This window comes from Crotalus tigris, unplaced genomic scaffold, assembly GCF_016545835.1.
Source record: "Crotalus tigris isolate CLP2741 ecotype Arizona unplaced genomic scaffold, ASM1654583v1 scf7180000017672.2133156, whole genome shotgun sequence".
Classification (NCBI taxonomy): domain Eukaryota; kingdom Metazoa; phylum Chordata; class Lepidosauria; order Squamata; family Viperidae; genus Crotalus; species Crotalus tigris.
This window is the reverse complement of record NW_024096557.1, coordinates 952,215-972,500: the sequence shown is the minus strand read 5'-3', so window position 1 is coordinate 972,500 and position 20,286 is coordinate 952,215. Positions and strand designations below refer to the sequence as shown.

Genomic DNA, 20,286 nt, shown 5'->3' with positions numbered 1-20,286 from the left:
ACCTATTAACTGAAATAGCTTGTGAAAGAATTAGTAAATTACAATGTACATCTGAATTATGAAATATAAATTAGTTAATCGCAATTACAAATCATATTCAAGAGCAACAATTGGGGCAATTTATAATGGTATAATTACAAGGTTGCCTTGCTTTGACATCATTATAGGAGAAGAATCCTGTTAATCTATAATGGCAAAAAGTCAGAGATCTGATAGTTCCTTTTTCAACTAACAATTTTTATTAATAGGCATAAATTTTTGTCAGCAATCTTTTAATGATTTATTGCCTGTTTTCAGGATAAACTTATTTGGTATGGAATCCTATACTCTTCTTTCTTTCATCACCAAGCTATTTTAGATGAATAAGTGGTATTTTTGCTGTGGATGTTGTGCCATTGCCTTTTGTGATGTAGTATTGTTATTAGGACTTTATTCCTCTCTTGCTGAGACACAATTATTTCACTGTTCTTTAAAAATAACCTAGGGATAGTGCTCTGGTTGCTTTTGCCATCAGTATAAGACATTAGCTCAGTAGGTAGACTAAAAACAGAATCTGTGTTTCTCCTTAGATGTTGAACAATTTTTTACATGAATGACAAGAACAGAACAGAACAGAATACTTTATTTGGCCCAGTGTGATTAAATGCACAAGGAATTTGTCTCCAGTGCAGAAGCTCTCAGTGTACACGTAAAGCAAGAGTAACAATAATCATACCGGTAATAATAATAATACCAATAAGACAGGGTAGTAAAGAAGATAAGAAGGATAATAATAATGCTACAGCCATACAACATGGGTAAATGTACGTAGACGTTACACCGTACTGTAAGAATTCAGTGTTCAGCAGAGTGATGGCATGACGGATCTAAAGAACTGCAAATTGTTGTCTATTTATTATTGTAAAGTCATCTTTGATAATAGTGCTTTAGTTTGTCACATTTCCAGTCCAATATACAGTGTTCAGAATCCGAAGATTTATTTTAGAATTTCCAAGCGTGAATGCATTTCTCCTTTTTTCTCTTTTAAAGAACAGAACATCAATTTGTATAAAATGCTTTGAACAGTTTTCTGTTTGAAAAAACTAGAAAATCCAGTGGAAAATCTTGAGCATATGAAATTATTCATACTGGTCTTTGATATTAAATAGATTTTTAAATGGTTTATATCACTATTCACCAAATAAATACATGTATGATTTTAGCATGCTAAGCTGCTTTTACTTTAGAAGTTTTACAATAGCAATTCAGAGAGAAAAGTGAATGTTCCTGACAGCCAGGGAGAAAAAATATGAATAAAATCCTATATATAATATGCTTGAGATTTTCCACTTTTTTTAAAAAAAAACCTTCTCAGAGCAAAATCTCTTTCATCTTAGCTTCCAACCCGTTTTAAATTTTAATAGCATTATTCCAGGTACAGATAATGTTCAGAAATCAACTCTATTATTACAGGCTGTGTGAGAAATACAACCCGAAAAATTGCATGACAAGGATTGTTCTTTAGGAAAGTCTCTTGGGTACTTTATATGTATTCATAGATTTTAGTGACAGGTAGTGCAAACTTTAATATGAAGTAATAATTATTTTTAAATATTTATTTACCTGATATTTCAATGCATAAATTGGATATATTTTATTTCAGATATTCAGGTTATCTGAGGTCTTTGAAATTACCACTTTGTTACAACTTCACAATTGGTGTGGCAGTGGTGGCTAAGATACTGTTTAAGTTATTTTGACCATAGAATGTAACACACTTTAAAAAGAAGGAAAAATAGACATTGTGCACAAAGATTTAGTTCCATTTGATTACCAATAAAACAAGTACTGAAAGCATGCATTTTATATGTGCCTTTAAGTTATCCTGAGTCCTAGGATTGGGTGGAAGAGTTGATGAAGCTTTCTGGGCAAGATTGTCAAAAGTGATTTCCTATGCCTTCTTCCTAAGATTGAAAGAAAGTGAATAGCCTAAAATTACCCATCTGAATTTTTGCCTTACGCACACAAACAAGTACATTCTTCGGTTTTTTTAACCCAGCGCTTTTAATCAGTACACCAAAGTGGGTCTTGCATGTTATGTTTCAGCCAATCTAATTGGACAACATGGATAATATACTATAAATTATCCATTTGTGATTTTATACACACAAACATACAAACAACATACTTCATAAAATCATGCTTTCGTATTTTGTTCAAAAGGACATATTTGTAGTTTTCCACATTTGTTAATAAGCATCATGATCTAGGGTAATTTTGTTTATGAAAACTTGTTTCTTCAAGATATCCTGGATCTTCTTTTTGGAGGGTAGGTTAAGAAGGCTTCAATAAAAGTCAGTCAATTCTTATCCTTTTAAATATTTTAATATTAGAGAAATAAGATTTAGAAAACAAATGAAAGGATCTTGCTTTCTATTTATCAGAATATATTTATATACATACATGTATTAATACACAAATGCAAATGGAGCATCTTATTCTCAAAATATTTTTCAGAAAATTACTATCTGATCTATAACTGAACACCTATGTATTCAATAAATGTAGTTCAGTATTTTTTTCTGAAGCTTTTATCCTTTGGTTGCATTAAGGGCAGACAATGAGCAGGTAATTTTTCTACACTATGAACAGGAAATTCAATCTCTGATTTGGTTTTCCATTTCAATATGCATAATATAGATCCAGTGCATAATGCAGACCCAATGAAATCAACAAGACAATATTACTAAAGATACCCTAGACATGTTGGAACCCATTCTTCTTCTTGTATTATATTATAAAATGGACGCCTGAAAAGATTGATATAGATATCATATTCAGAATATTAAAGACCCCAAAAGAAATATAACTGGTTAGATTTGAAAAAAAATATATAGATTAATTGAGATTTTCTACTATTTGACTTTGAAAATTGATAAGAGCATTTTCATATCTCACTTTAATTTTAATTTTATATCTTTAGATTTACATAGAGTTGAACAGATTGAATGTTTTTGCCAATGTGCTAAAAGATTTACAAATTAAACTTATTTATATATTTTCAGAAATGATGATGAATAACTCTGTCCAGATTAATATGTATAGATTTGAATCCTAGAATGTGATTCAAAGCATTTTAACTGGAAATTATTATGAAGATTATAATGAATGGAAAAGTAAATTCATTTTTTTTCTGTTATTTTAGCCATTTTTTGAAATATATTTGTCACTCTCCTCTATTTATTAAAAGAAATCTTAAAGTATCAGTGCATTATGCTACATTGTAAAAAAATACGGCAATGCAATATTTTCTATGCACATTAAGAATACCATACATAAAAATAATACAAATGCTTATCATCTTCTCCAAATCTGAAAACTTTGCTATTTATACAAACTTTTTTTCTCAGGTTTTACAATTACAGATGAAATTTGTTCAGTATATAATTCAGTATAGAAGTACAAAAATGGAAAAATACTGCATTCAAATAATAGCATCTAATTTTGAAGGAAGCATGAGTTATGGCAGTTAATATTCTAAGTTGCTGTTCTCTTAATAAGCTGCTACAACTGCTGATTCTGTAGAAATCTTATTAACAATACATTGTTCATAAGCACTAGAATGGCTTAACATTATTTAATTACAGAAAAAATGAATTTCCCAGATTTTCATCTTCCATGTTTGAGACACATTAACCTTGGTATGGGAATTGTGTGCCTCTAATTACACAGTCAACTTATTTTCAAAGTTCTAATCAGATGTTCAGATAGCAGTAAGAGTGGAAAACATACAGATAAAAGGGTGGAACAGTTTTTACATTTACACGGGCAAGTACTATTATCAAGCTTTCCACATTGTTTTGTTGACAATGTAGACAATGATCTAGGTCAGTGACTCTTATTTCAAGAAAAAAAATTCTTTTCCTACAATGTTTAACACACACTGGTGATGATTAAACACAGACTCTTACCTATTGTTTCATTTATATGACAATTCAATTATTAGCTTTGTTACTATTTTAAGTTCAGATTTCTTTAAATCTTATCAGCAAAGTAACAGATTTATCAGAAAAGAAAATATGCAGCAATTCTTAATTTTGCCACTAAAATGATCACATGATTAGTCAATAGGAAAATATCTTTTAATGGAATCTACGCTAAAGTCAGATTAATGTTTTCCCATAGTATTTGTATCCATTTATAGTAATCACAAAGCTTTATGGGGGCAAAAATAATCTTTTGGTTTCAAAAATTGTAATCTGCACACTATGTTACTTAGTGTCAGTAGATAATTCTCACTACTATTTTTTCTATTCTAAGGCTACTACACAAAACATGATTGACAATGGCATCTGCTGAGTATGGGTCAAAAATGTCAAGATAGTAGTTGTGCCAGTACAATCAAAGCCCTGTCCCTTAGGTATTTATATCAGTGTCACATTTTCATACATTGTAAAGGAGTGGACCTTCATTTAACTTTATTTACTTCCCCTCTGTTTAATCTTGATCAAGTTAGTTGGGTTAGTTACTGCTAACTTCACTTTTATTCAAAGACCTTTTTCCTTAAGAAATAGAGGCCTAGAAATATCACCACAGGTTTTTCCCCTCCACATTGACATATCTCTGAACTATGTTTATGTATATATTTACCTACATATACATTTCATGTGAATATGCATATATATTTTCTGTGATCTCTACTGATGAAAGAAATTTAGCACATAAGTTTCTTCTGCTATAATACGGGATCGGATTACATACAGAGAATCAAATACTATTAGTCAAAGATAAACAAAATATATCAATATATCTTAGTTATTTGGTAACATAAATTGGCTTCTGTAAATCATTCATTTTTTTTCCACAATAGCACATTGCTTCATAAAAATAAATTGATCAAAGCAAAGAACCAATGAATATAAACAACAAAAATTGTGTCTTGATCTAATTCAGCTTGACTTTGAATAGCTAACTTAACTATGGATACCTATATTTGCATAAATGTCCAGAACAAAAGCAAAATCTGCAAATCAGATTTCTTATTAATAGGTTGATGCTACATAATTGCTACATCCCACCTATTGTAGGTATCATGTTGTCCACTTTTCAGATTAAATGTTTATTCCCCCATCAGTACAGGCAACAATTTTATATTGATAGTAACAATATATGGAAAGAAGAAATACTCAAACATCTGGCACTTGGATATAATTTATAGATTGCAGCTTTGAATTTAATTGGATTTTTCACTTTCTGTTATAAAAAAACAATTTTCTAGTGGCCTTTAACTTTACCAGAACTGTGCAACCAACTTAAAATGATGTCAGTTAGAAATATGCTTCATGCATCCTAACTACAACACAATGGTTTTCTTATTTTATACCAGCAAATGTTCAGTTAGTTCTCCTGTGTATGTATATACAGTATGTATGAATGTATACACATAGATGATAGACAAATAGATAGGTAGATAGATAGACAGACAGACAGACAGACAGACAGACAGAGTGTGTGTATGTCTGTGTATTATACCATATATGTACGTACAGTATATACATACTGTAGCATCCCCTTTTTCCTTCTATTCACTTTTCCAGTTTTTCATACAAATAGGTATAACTTAAATGTATAGAACACAGCAAAAACGTAATCTTGTCATGTTTGTATATGAGTTTGATTTTTCTGCTAGTAAGTGATTAATTATTTTTTGTGACAATGCTATCATTTTATGCTTAACATGTGTAGTATGACACCAAAGAAAGAGAATTATGGCAAATGAGTTGTATATACAAGCCTATTGTAACTGTTTTGTATTGTTAGTAAGGTATATAGATTTTATTATTATACATCATATGAAAAAACATAAGTTAATCATTTAAATGATATTTTTAATGTATTAATTGAATGGTCATTGTTCAAAAAGATATAAGCAGAAACTCTACAGCTAACGGTTGTATAAAACAAAGACATGAATTCTGCTAACCAAAATATCCTCATTTGGAGAGAAATTCAAATAACAACCTTTGCTAATTCAATCCCAAAGCCAAATTCATGAGTAGATGTTACAGGCTTTACTATCAGAATATTGTTACAGCATGTCCTTAATGGAAATATAGTTGGTATCTATACATATACTCACATATACTCACATCTATATGTGAGTAAAGTATATCAAGATCTTTAATCTAAAACTGCAACATATTTCAGAAAACCCAAATCAGGATACAAGGATATTTGCTTACAAAGATTGCCATAAAGACAGATGGCTGAAATTTATATACTATATTAGGAACTCAACTAGAACTGATTTGCATAAAATACAAGACAAATAATTTGAAGGGGAGAAAGAAAGAGAAACAACAGAGAAAACAGCATTTGGATGACTCAGTATGATGTAACAATTGTGCCAGGTAAGGTATGGAGTCTGTGAAAAGTTGACAGAAACAGTGGAAAACTGTGTTAAAGAAAGCATATACCAATGATGGCAAACCTTTTAGAGACTGAGTGCCAAAACTGCAACCCAAAACTCACTTATGCATCATCGGGTGCCGGGTGGGCATGGCCCATTGGGTGGGTGTGAGCATGGCTGTGGTGGGCATGGCTGCGGTGGTAATGGCAGATTGGGTGGGACTAAAAAGTTCAATCAATAATTCCAACTTTGTGAGATCATTTTTTTCCCGCAAGAAGTTGAAAATGAAAAACAGCATTGGATTTCCCAAGGTGAAGAGATAATAAGAAACAATATGGTACTCAAATATATTTTCTTAAGCACCCATACGACAGCCTGCTTCACTTGATTTTGTTGTTTAAAAATTACTAATAATCTCTTAGACTGAAATGAATGGAACATTTTGCTTAGCCTTTTCTCGAACACTATGTTTCAAGGATATCTATTCATAGATTCAATAGGATTGTTAAAAAATAAAATAATTTGAAAAAAAGATGAGTCCTGGCAGCTCACTGCTTTATTTTGATTTTTTTCTTTCTTTAGATAAGCTAGATATTAGTTTTATCTAGTGCTGGAATCCTCTTTCAGTTAAATTAGATGATTTCAACATGTACAGCTTCTGATCATACAATAATGTGCCCAGGTCAAATTAATTGACGTTTAGCAACACCAAATCTACTCTCCTTATCCAGATGGAACATAGAAGGATGGCATTCAACAGCAGGAGATTCTTCTATAAATTTTTAATCTGATTTTTAATATGTATTTTTTTCTACAAGAAATGTGAGTTTTAGTGGTACTCGATGTACATGGTTACTAAACTAACTGTATAAGACATCTCTTTAGACAGACTTAAAGAGGTTTAATAAAAATAACCTCAGTAGCTCTACAAGAAGAGATTATCTTTCTTTTACATGTATAGAAACACAGGCACAAACTTTCCATGTTAAGTGGAATGAAGACTGATATGTTTTCTTTTCCATAATCTATATGAAGAGGAATCATAAAAAGATGACAAATATAAGGACAAGCCCCAGTTATTTGAAAGTTATATCTGTCTCATTCTGAATCTCCAGAAACATATTGTCGAAGAGATGCAGTTCAAGTCAAGTTTTAAATAGAGATCAAAAGGATGGTTTGACCAAAAATTGAGGCTGCTGAAAGTGTTCTAGTTAATTCTAACAAATTGTATCTACAAGGCCCTGCAAAAATACTAATTTCATGATTACTAGAACTAAAATGAAATCACTTTTGAAAATTTAGAGAAGCCTCAATGAAAGAATCATTTTATCTTTTCTATCCATATGGTTTCTAAATATTTAAGAGAAAGGTGGAAGAAAAGAAGAGGCCAACCAACAGCAAGGTGGATAGACTCAGTTACAGTTTCTATGAGTGCACCGTTGAAAGACCTAAAATAGCAAGTTAGGAACAGATCATTCATTAAATGATGAAATTCCTCCAGATTGGCCCCCAGTTTTGATGTTTGAAATGAAAAAGCTTTTTGGAAACGTAAGCCAACTAAAGGTCCTGCCTGTGATCATATTTTGCCTGAAAAGCTGAAAACTCATATTAATTGGTGGGTTCTTATTTTGGCCACAATTTTCTCATATATTGTTCAGTCTGGAAATATCCTCCCAGGTTGTGAAATGGCAATAATTATTCCAATTTTCAGGAAAAAGGGTTAAGGATGATCCAAATAATCATTGCCGATAGTATTCCAGCAACATTTATACATACCATTAAGACTGGCAATTCCAAGAATATCTACAAATAACAGAGTTTAGATCTAGCCCAGCGGTTCTCAACCTGTGGGTCGGGACCCCATTTGGGGTCGAATGACCATTTCACGGGGGTCGCCAAACAACACAGTCCGCCATTTTTTTCCCCTTTTCCTTAGCTGTGCTACTCCCTTTTATTCTATTGGCTTTTGAAAGCCAATAGAATAGACTCTCTTGAATAGAGTCTAATTCTATTGGCTTTCAAAAGCCAATAGGAATTGTCTCTGCCCCACTGAGCCCGCCAAAAGTCCCATTCTGCAAATGGTGCTGCACCAGTTGAGTAGTCCTTGACTTACGACCGGTTGAGTAGTCCTCGACTTACGACCAGTTGGGGGTCGAGGCATTAAAAAGGTTGAGAACCACTGATCTAGTCATTCCTTATCATATTATCAAGATATGCAACTGAAGAAGAGACTGTTTCTATGGGAAAAACAAAAGATATGGTGACTATTCCTAATCCAGAAATTACACAAAGATTTTAGGAAGAAAATGATATATACAAGGGCAATTCGGAAACAAACCTCCATTTGAGCATGTGCAAGAAATAGGTGGGGATAGCGACACCCTCCTATGGAGCTGTGCACAGTAGTTTAGTAGGCAGTGAGGAGTGAAAGGGAAGGTTGTGTTGCAGCTGACTCATCTGCTAGAGCAATTGAAAATGAACCCTGCCATAGAAAATTCCTTGAAATGTGAAGTGCGTGTAGTAATATGATTCTATGTGTGAAAAAACTTTCGACAGTTGCGATTCATTGCAAACTGTGTAATGTTTATGGACCAAATGTGATGAGTGAGAGTGTCGTACATCAATAGTGTTGCATGTTTAAAGATGGGCAAACTGATGTGCACGATAAGGCAAGAAGTGGCCATCCATCTGTAGTCAGCGATGAACTCATGCAGGAAATGGGCAAAAAAGTCTGTGAAGTCCATCGGTTCACAATATCTGCACTTTCTTTACACTTTCCCCAAATTTCTCGGACTGTTTTGTACAAGCTAGTGACAGAAAATTTGAGATACTACAAGTTCTGTTCTCTTACCCAAACTATAGGCTGGTGAAAATTTTATAAATTTTCAAGCTCCAATATTCATATCTAATTCTGATGCTAAATTAGCCAGAGGGTTATTGAGATAAATGTCTGATTATTAATTTTCAATTATTGATGTAAATTCCATTCTTTCCCAGTTAGGTTGGTCCCATTTCTTTTAGCTGATATAGTTCCGTCTATTTGGATCCAAACAATTCTTAATAAATGTTAAGGCTCTTCTTTATGTTTCACATCTTCTCAAATTTTCTCAAATTATCCAAGAAAGGTCCTTAAATACTAAATAACAGAAGAAGAGTGGCAGCATTCCAAAATCTATCCAAGTGCACTATGGTTTAATCACTCTAACTGGAAACCAGCAAATTTATCTACATACATGTCCCTGTATTTCAACAAAGGCTTTTCTTCAGAGCTAGATATAATGGTTTGCCTTCAGCATTTTTATATGGGAGAATTAATAAAATTCTTGTAACTAGTTGAACCAGTCTTTGTGGCAATTGTTCAGTTGACCCCATCTTCCATGTACTTTGCACTGTTCTTTTTATTATGATACCCGAAAAAATCTTATTTATTATTGTTTTTATATGCCCCTGGCCTTTCCAAGAAATATTAAGTTCATTACCTCCTATCAGATAAGAAAGTAAATTATTATATACAATGCAGTAAAGTTCTACATAGCAGGTGTGAATGTACACAAACAATTGACTTTTGATTTACATGAGTATTATGTTTATGTCTGTTTCATTAATCCTCAGCCATATATGAATAAATCATTAGCTGTACCTTATCATTAATATTTTAGATCATTAGGGTTTACAGTATTACTTAATTTCTATATTGTTAATTCATTGTCTTTTAGACTCTATATCTAACTTTAGAACTTCACCTATAATTAATGTTATGGTTTTATTTCTTTATTCACCCCTCCCCCATTACCTTACTCTTTGTTTCAGATTTTTAATGTTGTTTTAACATAATACAATGCTTTATTCTTTTATTTATTCTTGTATATTACAGAATAACATAGTTGGAAGGGACCTTGGAGGTCTTCTAGTCCAACCACCTTAGTTCTAGGCTGATAGTCTCCTTGATTAGTTTCCATACATTGCTTTTTGTCCTGCCTTCTGGTACTTTGGAAAATAGGCTGATCCACGCTTCTTTGTGGCAGCCCTTCAAATGAGAACACTGCTATTGTGTCACTCCTAGTCCTTTTTTCTCACAAGATTAGACATATCCAATTCCTACAATCATTCTTCATGTTTTAGTGTTCATCCCATAATCATCTTTGTTGCTCTTCTCTGCAATCTTTCCAGGATCTCAGCATCTTTTTTATATTGTGGCAACCCAAATTGGATACAGTATTCCAAGTGTGGTTTTACAAAGGCATTATATTTGCTGAATACTACCCAATAAACAATGCAGTGAAAAATACAGCAGAAGGTAAACGGAACCGAAAGCATGGTTTTCACTTGTATTCCAAGGCAGCATTCCAAGGCAACCCTAACCCCAACCCATTTGAAGTGGTGACACTGTTTTACCTCTTAATCCCAGATGCTGTCTTCATATTATCCATGATCATGAGTGAAAGAGCTTCAGATTATCATTAAATATACCAGTATAAGAACAGAATTATTAAGTATACCACTTCTCAGGGAATATGTTGTACTCATGACCATAGTGTACTTGCCAGATTCAGGCAGGTGCAAGTATATTTTTATACTCTGATAATTAGGTAGCCATCTAACAGTATTCTGTGTACCTCAGCGATTAGTCATAGCGACCATATAACCATAAAGTGTTTTTGGACAACACTGGCTCCCTTGGCTAGCAAATGGAGATGAGCACTGCTCACTAGAATTGGACGTGACTGGAAGGGGAAATCTTTATCTTTTTTTATTTCATTGTAAGCCACCCAGAGTCACCTTGAGTAAATTGGGCTTAATAAATAAATATCAGCCCTGCTTTTCTACACTGCATGATCATAAAAGTAATGCCATATGTGAACCTGGACTTTGGTTGCTTTGCTGCTTTTCCTTTATTTGTCAGTTACAATTATTTCAGTCCTATTCCTTCAGGAGATTGATGAAAAAGAAACTATAAGGACCTTAGTTTCCACTTTGATGAAACTAGGTCAAAAGTACTGAGAAACGTCTCTAAAATCTTTTTTTATAAGATTTATTTTTTGTACAAAATACTTTTGTTTCTTATTATAGCTTGTATATAAAATATAGTTAATAAGTCATGTGAATGCCTTAGAAAGCAACATATTCTTGTACTTTTCAAAATAATACAAATGTATTATTTCTGAAAATATAGGAATATATAGGTAGTCCTCAACTTACAGCAGTTCATTTAGTGACTATTCAAAGTTACAATGATAATGAGAAAAGACTTATGATCATTTTTCACACTTATGACCATTGCAAGCATCCCATGGTCACATAATCAAAATTCAAATGCAGTCCCAGCATCATGTAATCGTGTTTTGTAATCTTTTGATAAACAATATCAATGGGGAAGTCAAGATTCATTTAAAAATTAAGATACTAACTTAATAACTGCAGTGGTTTACTTAACAACTGTGGCAAAAAAGCTCATAAAATGGGCAAATTACTCTTAACTAGAGACATCATCCAAGACTCAAGTTCTAAACAGACCATTCTGAGTACTATCTGGATTGACTACAGGAAAACATTATTCAAAGCCTATAATGCAATGCTGCACAGAACTATGATCTCTAGATGCCTGGTACTATACAAAATCAATAGACACTAAGGTTCTTCCTCAAGAACTCAATGGGATTTTGGAAGACAATACTGGAAATCTATTCAAACACTTTATACAAATTGCTTTCAAGTACGTCATATCCCAAGGTGATACACTGTCTCCACTGTACAAGGTTGAACCCAGCAGCCACCTAATCAAAAGAAATGGATTAACATTGGAAGATTATATAGACTGGAGAAGTATACTATGAAGAGACAAGGAAGACAGCAACATCCAATTACCATCAAAGTATAAAACTGAAGAGTCAGCTCATTTGGAAGAATAAGCTCTACACCAGTGGTTCTCAATCTTTTTAATGCCGCGACCCCCAACCGGTCGTAAGTCGAGGACTACTCAACCGGTCGTAAGTCGAGGACTACTCAACTAGTGCAGCACCGTTTGCAGAAGGGGATTTTTGGGGGGCTCAGCAGGGCAGAGACAGCCTGGACAATTCCTATTGGCTTTTGAAAGCCAATAGAATTAGACTCTATTCAAGAGAGTCTATTCTATTGGCTTTCAAAAGCCAACAAAATAAAAAGGAGTAGCACAGCTAAGGAAAAGGGGGGGGAAATGGCGGACTGCATTGTTTGGCGACCCCCGTGAAATGGTCGTTTGACCCCAAATGGGGTCCCGACCCACAGGTTGAGAACCACTGATCTACACCATCAACATTTATGTCCTAGTCATCAGATGCCCTGCCAATACAACGAGCTGATGAAAGGAGGACATGGAAGCTGCTGATGTATGAAGACCTGGAAGCTCCATATAATGTGTGAAGATTTCCACCCCTAGTCCAATATTCAGACCCTGTACAACAGCCAGGAAGAAGACAGGTGGATTCTGGTGAGCATCAAAACTATTCTCCTGGACTAAACTCAAAACATCAGGACTACATCAGTAAGATTGCACTCAAAAGATGAGCTGCTGAGAGAATGCCTGAAGCAGCAGCAGACATGGGAGGAAGATTAAGTAGAGGAAGACAAGACCCTGCATGGAATATACCATAGATATAGATAACTGAAATGGTAGACATTGGGAAATCCTACCAGAACAGCTATGAAGCATCAAATCTATAGAAGCAGGGTTCTACCAGACTAGATTGGACTGAAGTGCAGATTGTGCAGAGTCCTCAAAGACAATTCAATACATAGTGTCAGTGTTAAATACAGGCAGGTGTAGCCTACATTGAAAGCACAACTAAGTAGCTAGCATTATGTACAGAAACATCTGCCACATTTATGATCTCCATTACATCTACACTCTTATCTACTGTACACAAATTTTCCAGTTATATAAAATACAGGACAATAGATTCATAGTACTGAAATTTTTGTGAGTTTATTCTTTTGTTGAAAAAGCCTTTAATACAGATACTTATAGCAATAGGATTCTTCATTTTCAGCATTTTCTTTAAATATAAATAATTCTAGTGTGCAAAATAAGTAGTAGACCTTAAGCACAATGCATTCTATTACTGCAATTATTTTAGTATTACAGTTTTAATAGGATAAATCATAGATTTATATGGAAATTTTAGAGGAAAACTGAATTAGATTGACAATGAAAAATTGTATGGGAAACACATCGATTCTAATCTGAAAGCATGAAACAATGCAAAATGTAATTTGTTTGTTGAAAGCATACAAGACTGTCCTCAGTCAAAACTAATATATGAATTCTACAAATAATATTTCTAATAATGCACTGATATGTACAACTGATGGCAACAGTGTTGACAGCACCACACTGGAAGAAAATACCATACAATGATGGAAGTATAAGTCCACTGGTAGAGCTAGAAAAAGCATCTAATGCTATTAAATTTGCAATTCTACTGCTAGAACAAATACATATGAGCTGACCTTTCCATAAATCAGGAACCTCTTGAAACAAGACTATGACAACATATTATTACCATGGAAAAATTTCAAATTATAAAAATAACAGCAACATATACAGTAGGTATGACTATTATTAAATAAGGCATTATGCTATGCAAAGTATATAATTTCACAAGGCCAGTCTTTCTGTTATATTCATGTTTGTTTTTGTCTTTAGGAAGGATTTCATTTATTTCAGGTCTTAATAGTCATAAAATTTCCAGCTAAAACCAAAACACTTGTATAAAACAAGCTTAGAGCTAACCAGTATTCCAGTCATGAAACTTAGTATGTGACTTTAGGCCTGTTGCTATGTTTTAGCCTATTAAGAGAAAATGTACTGTAACTTGAGTTTCTTGAAGAAGTAATAGAATATTAAATAAATAGAAGCCTTTGGATATGCTGTATGAAGTAAAAGTAATATACCATGTGTCTGGCCTCTTGCAAAATGTATTTCATTCAGAGAATTTAAAATTGGCACAACTGGAATTTGAGACAAAGGCATATAGGATAATTTGTTTTAGACACCAAATATGGTTTGTTTTTAGATTTTAATAGCTCACAGTCTGAAATAAAATCAGTATTCAAAATAAATATTTTGAATACTGCAGTTGACTGTTATAGGTAAAAGCCAATAAAACATCAAACTTTATTTTATATTGTAGATTTTAGTCAGAAACATAAGGCCTCTGCTTTGGTTCTTATTCTTGCAAAAGGTTTACAACTCATCTCACAAGCACTATTTCTCACTATTGCACTAACTTATGAATTAATTAATTTCCACTATGTACCGATGTCTCATATGCATATAATATCTTTTATATTCTTTACAAATAGCAGAAACTTTAAGCATATTGAAAAAAATACAACTGCTATTTAACTGCCTTCACTTTTATAAATAAGCAACAATTTAAAGTATCTAATAAGTCTTTAGAAATATAAAAATGTAAGAAAAATACCGACTACTTTTTTACATTTACATTACGTTACATTTTACATTTTTTACATTACATTTTACAATTACATTACAATTTTTACATTATTTATGTATCTATCACTGTCAAATGGGTGATTTATGGTTCTCCTTTATAGTGAAATAGAAACAAAGGAAGGCTATTGTGATCACTTTCAATATCTCTAATTACATTTGTCTATACGTTTTTCAAAATAATTTTATTAATTATAAACTAAAAATAAGATATTATAATTCATAGATATTAGCCAGCTACAGTATGTTCTGAAATTATAATTTTATATTAAAAGTACAGCTACAATGTGCTATCTAGATATAGATATTTGGTACCTTCGAATCAGTGTCGATTCCTGGTGATTGCTGTAGGAAGAAGGTTATAGAAAAGAGTTTTGAAAACTTCACCAGGAAAACTGCAAGGACTACTTGTGTATGTGTGGCTATCATAACTTTGAAAACAAATTTTGGTTGGCTCTAGGTCAACCAATGGCTTTTGTGCCTAAGGAAGAACTAGAACTCATTGACATGATATATAGTACTGCTATAGTATATTATAGAAGCATCCAGTCTTTGGCTTGTCTATGGAAGGAGTGACATGACAGCAGTCTTTAAATATCTGAGGGGCTATCGTAGAGAAGAGGGGGACAACCTATTCTCTAAAGCATCTGAGGGTAGGACAAGAAGTAATGGATGGAAGCTTATCAAAGAGAGAGCCAACCTAGAATTAAGGAGAAATGTTCTGACAATGAGAACAATCAGTGAGTGGAATGGCTTGCTTCCAGAACTTGTGGGTGCTCCATCACTGAATGTTTTTAAGAAGAGACTGGAGAGCCAATGGTATAGGGTCTGCTGCTTAAGCAGGAGGTTGGACCAATTTCCCTTCCATCTATGTTATTATGTATTCTGTATCTGTATTTCAATACTTTATCTTTCTCATTTTATAAAGTTCTTCTATTTCATATAGCTATCCAAAGTAAGCTATATATTTCTTGCTGAACTCAACCCCCAATGAAATCATTAGTTTCATTCATGGAATGTAGAATAATTTCAGTTTTATTTGATAGGGCTGCCCGATCACAAAGCATGAGAAACCCTGTAGCAAAATACTTTTTTTTTACTAGTTACAGAACAAAGAATGTGTTGACATAGAAAACATTATAACAAATTGTCTTATAATTTTAGATATATACATTTACCAAGACAAAATTAACTAAGTTAATTTATTTTTACAAAAATATATTTAGTTCTGCTGAAAAACTATTAGCAGTACTTCAGTATGTACATAATAATTTCACATAAACATGGCATGATTTGCAATAGGCTAAAAGTTAAGCAAAACTTTATTTCACTATTCTAACTTTTAGTAGTTTGTTCATTATTCACTAGATCCTACTGCCCTTTTTTGTAGCTGAGTGCATCTTTGAAATCTGAGGAAAAAATGGACAGTTAACAATTTAAGTTTAGAATAAAGGTCTTAACACAAGGATGAGATATATAACTGTTCATTGCTTATTATATTCCAGTAGGGGGAACTAAAGATTCACCACCAAATATGGATTTTTTGGCTCACAAACCTGTATGCATATAACCCACTGTTTAATCATCAGTGTTAATAACATATACCACTAATGATCATATATAGTCTCAATTACATTTTATGTATTAAAGCTGCAAGAAATATGCAAATGTATATTACCTCAAAACCCTTGCTCCTATTTACTGAGGTAGATTATTTCCAGTTAAATACTCATTTTTTTTTGTAGTTTAATTAGCCTTTGCTGATTATGTTTTTTTCCCTTTTTATAATTTACTATTTTGTCTCCACGATGTTCTTTCAAACAAACTGAAGAGAAAACTTTTTTTTCTCCTTATTGCTGCACTATTTTTTCACCATGTGAAGCCATTAAATCTCTGGTCTAGGAAGTTTGAACTGGTTTTAAAGATGATTAAATATGCTTAAATAAAGTCTTGAAGAACTTGGTAGGTTTAAAATGAAGCCTGTTGAGCAAGTCATTCAGAAATTGTTGATAGGATGCTATATAGAACTCTTGTATGGTCATGTTTGTGTTAATTTGGTATATTATAAGAACACTGAAAATAAGAAAATAAGGAAACAGATAAGCAAAATAGCTAGGTTGTTTCACTGCAATTGTATATACTTTTACTTTTAAAGATACTACCAGCTTATTTCTGGTACTGTATATGAAAGTTTGCAATTGCAATTACTTTGTAAATATTTTTAAAAAAACCTGATTTTCTGCTTTTTCTACAGTATGGTTTAAGGAATATGTACCACAATTTGTTACATTTGTACACAGTTATATTTCAAAATGAGAAGGTTCTTTGTGATATATGCTAATTATACAAACTATATGTCCAGATTTCTCTGGACATATTCATTTGTATTAACCTCATTTTATTCGTACCTCCCCTCAAAATTCTTTACCAAATATTTAGGATTGACATTGTAATGTAGAACAAATATACAATATTCAGAAACAAAGATGATCATAATCACCTCAGATAAAGGTGGTGCTACTGGTGCATATTGGTCCTACTGGTGCATAAATGAGATGTAAGATAGTAAGAAACACGGTCCTTGGTTTTGTCAGTGATGATTCTTTAAATATATAAAACTTAAATTTAAACAATATGGGCATAGCTTGCAGAAAAGTGTGATTTCATGACACGTAGTGATATACTGCCAGAAATCTATGATTCTATTCTGCGAAGAATGGTTCACAGAGGTAGTGATTTCAAACAATAATATTGGTTTAAGTGACTCAGCCTATGATTTTAAGACAGAAACATGGTTTAAGTGCAATCTTAGGATTTAAAGCTGGAAACACTTGTTTAAATGGAGAAATTTTAAGAAACATAGCTTCATGACTGGAAGCTACTTATATTCTTAAACAGTGTCAGATCCACTTAGCTTTGCTAGCAGTGACCAATGAGCAATAACCAATTTAATTAATTACTTCCAGTTTCAATGTACTAGCATAGCAAAAATTAATATTAGAAAAAAAATCATACATAGTACCATGCCTGACACATTACATATTCCCATTTTCCTCACATTTCTTATTTTGAAAATTAAAATATGTTAACATTTAAAATTATATTTAATATTTTGTTTAGAAAGGGAATGATCTATATAAAACATTTTCATTTCTAAATTAAATGAAAATATGCACATGTTCATATATATAGTCTAATTTAAAAAATTAACTCACTTTTGCAAATTTGCTACATGCTGGAAAAAAATGAATAAGCCTTGAGCAAAAATGAACAACCCAATCTTACTATTAAAAAGCTATCTTAATATGTTCACTATGCCTTATTTTCCCATAAATAACTAAAGAATTATGAATTTCTGTATAATGTGTGCAAATACCCTGCAATGCATAATAGAAACATGAGAATTTTTGTAAACAATCCTTATTTTATCTGTCTCATGTAAAATCAGCCTAAGGCTGAATTCACTACCAGTGTGTTCTTGTAAACCTTAAAACCAGTCTGGAAGCTGGCTCTATTAGTTGTTAATTAGTTTCTAGTTCATTTTCAAAGTATCTTTCAAGCAGAAGTTGGTTTTGCATGATAATTTTCAAAAGCTCCAGGCCATATTTCAATTATGAGTTATAACTCTGTAATATATGGAACAGTATCCCTGGCCTTTAGAACCTATTGAGAAATGTTGGAATTTTGAGGTACTGTTATTGTCATACTCACAAATGGCTACAGTAGTCAGTGTGACAAATAATTCAATATCCATACACCAGACAACCAAAAACCACTATGCTATTGACTAACCACTATTTATTAAGAATGCCTCCAGTGTCTGATGATGCCAGATATATTATATTTGAAATGAGAACTTTGTTTTAGCCTATTTTATTATTTATTGGATTTATATTTTGCATTTATCTTAGGAGTTCTACATGGTGTATTCAGTACTTTGTTTTTCCATTTTCCCCAGAATAACCACCTTGCAAAGTAGCTTTGGCTAAGATACAGGCCCAAAATAATCCAGTAAAAGAAATTAAAAAAAAAGACCTTGATGGAAATATGTAGGAACTATTACCTAGGTCAGTGGTGACTAATCTTTTAGAGACTGAGTGCCCAAACTGCAACCCAAAACCCACTTACGCATCACCGGGTGCCAGGTGGGCATGGCCACCAAGCTGTCAGCTTGTGCTTGCTTGCTTGCTGTCCGCTCCGATTCATGCTCGCTGTCTGCAACAAATGCTGTTTCCGCAGAAAGTTGCTCCTTTTATAGCAGTGGTTCTCAACCTTTTTAATGCCGTGACCCCCAACCGGTCATAAGTCGAAGACTACCCAACCAGTCCTAAGTCGATGACTACCCAACTGGTCGTAAGTCAAGAACTTTCCCTGCCCAGGAGTGCTGCACATGCGTGGTGCCGCCCCCTGTGCTGGCCGAGGCGTAGCTGGCAAGTGGCAGAGACAGAGCAGGCTGACCACCGGCTGGCCCAGCCCAAGGGAGGTAAGGCACCCACCAGGCCCCATGCACGCCAGCAACCCTCCCTGCACCTGCCGGCCCTCTTTTACTTACATTTTTAGTAGTTGCTCAGCAGGAAGGGGTGGAAACTTCCAGACAGCTCGCCTTCGCTGCAGACAACTTGCAGCACCGTTTGCAGAATGGGACTTTTGGCGGGCTCAGCAGGGCAGAGACAGCCTGGATAATTCTATTCAAGAGAGTCTATTCTATTGGCTTTCAAAAGCCAATAGAATAAAAGGGAGTAGCACAGCTAAGGAAAAGGGGAAAAAATGGCGGACTGCGTTGTTTGGCGACCCCCGTGAAATGGTCATTCGACCCCAAATGGGGTCCCAACCCACAGGATGAGAATCGCTGTTTTATAGCCTCTCGCTTATTCCCAAACTGCGCATGTGCGGAGAGGAGGATGGAGCAGCTTGGCCCAGCAATGGCTCGCGTGCCACCTGAGATGACTTCACGTGCCGCCTGTGGCACGCATGCCATATTTTCGCTACCATGGACCTAGGCAAAAAGGGTGCAAACATTCCTTAAGTGCAGAATGAGATAATATCTGGAAACAGCTCAGGCAGATACCTCCCTGATTCACTGAAGTATAAGGACACTACAGAGTTGCAAGATCATTTATTTTTTTCCAATCCCAATAGAAGTAATTTTAACCTTTCTTGATCTGGTCTGCCTTACAGTACTGATACCCAGATTGAACTTCTGTGCCTGAATACTTGAACCTTGGCCTCTCTGGTGGCAGTCAAGCACCTCAAATTGTATACCATGCTGGCCCATTTGTTAAAATATATTTGCCAGTTGTCTTTCAAATTGATTCTGCAATCTGCTACCTATCATTTAAAAAATTAAAGTAACAAAATTGGTAGGACAATTTGCCAAAACTGGCAAATATCAAAGTATGTGTTTTCA

At 33.6% G+C, this 20,286-nt stretch overlaps 1 protein-coding gene across 14 annotated transcripts in view; it reads left to right on the top strand.

The window, feature by feature from the left end:
* ROBO2 (roundabout guidance receptor 2) overlaps positions 1–20,286 on the top strand; it is a 908,846-nt gene that overhangs the window by 511,233 nt on the left and 377,327 nt on the right. The window lies entirely within an intron of this gene.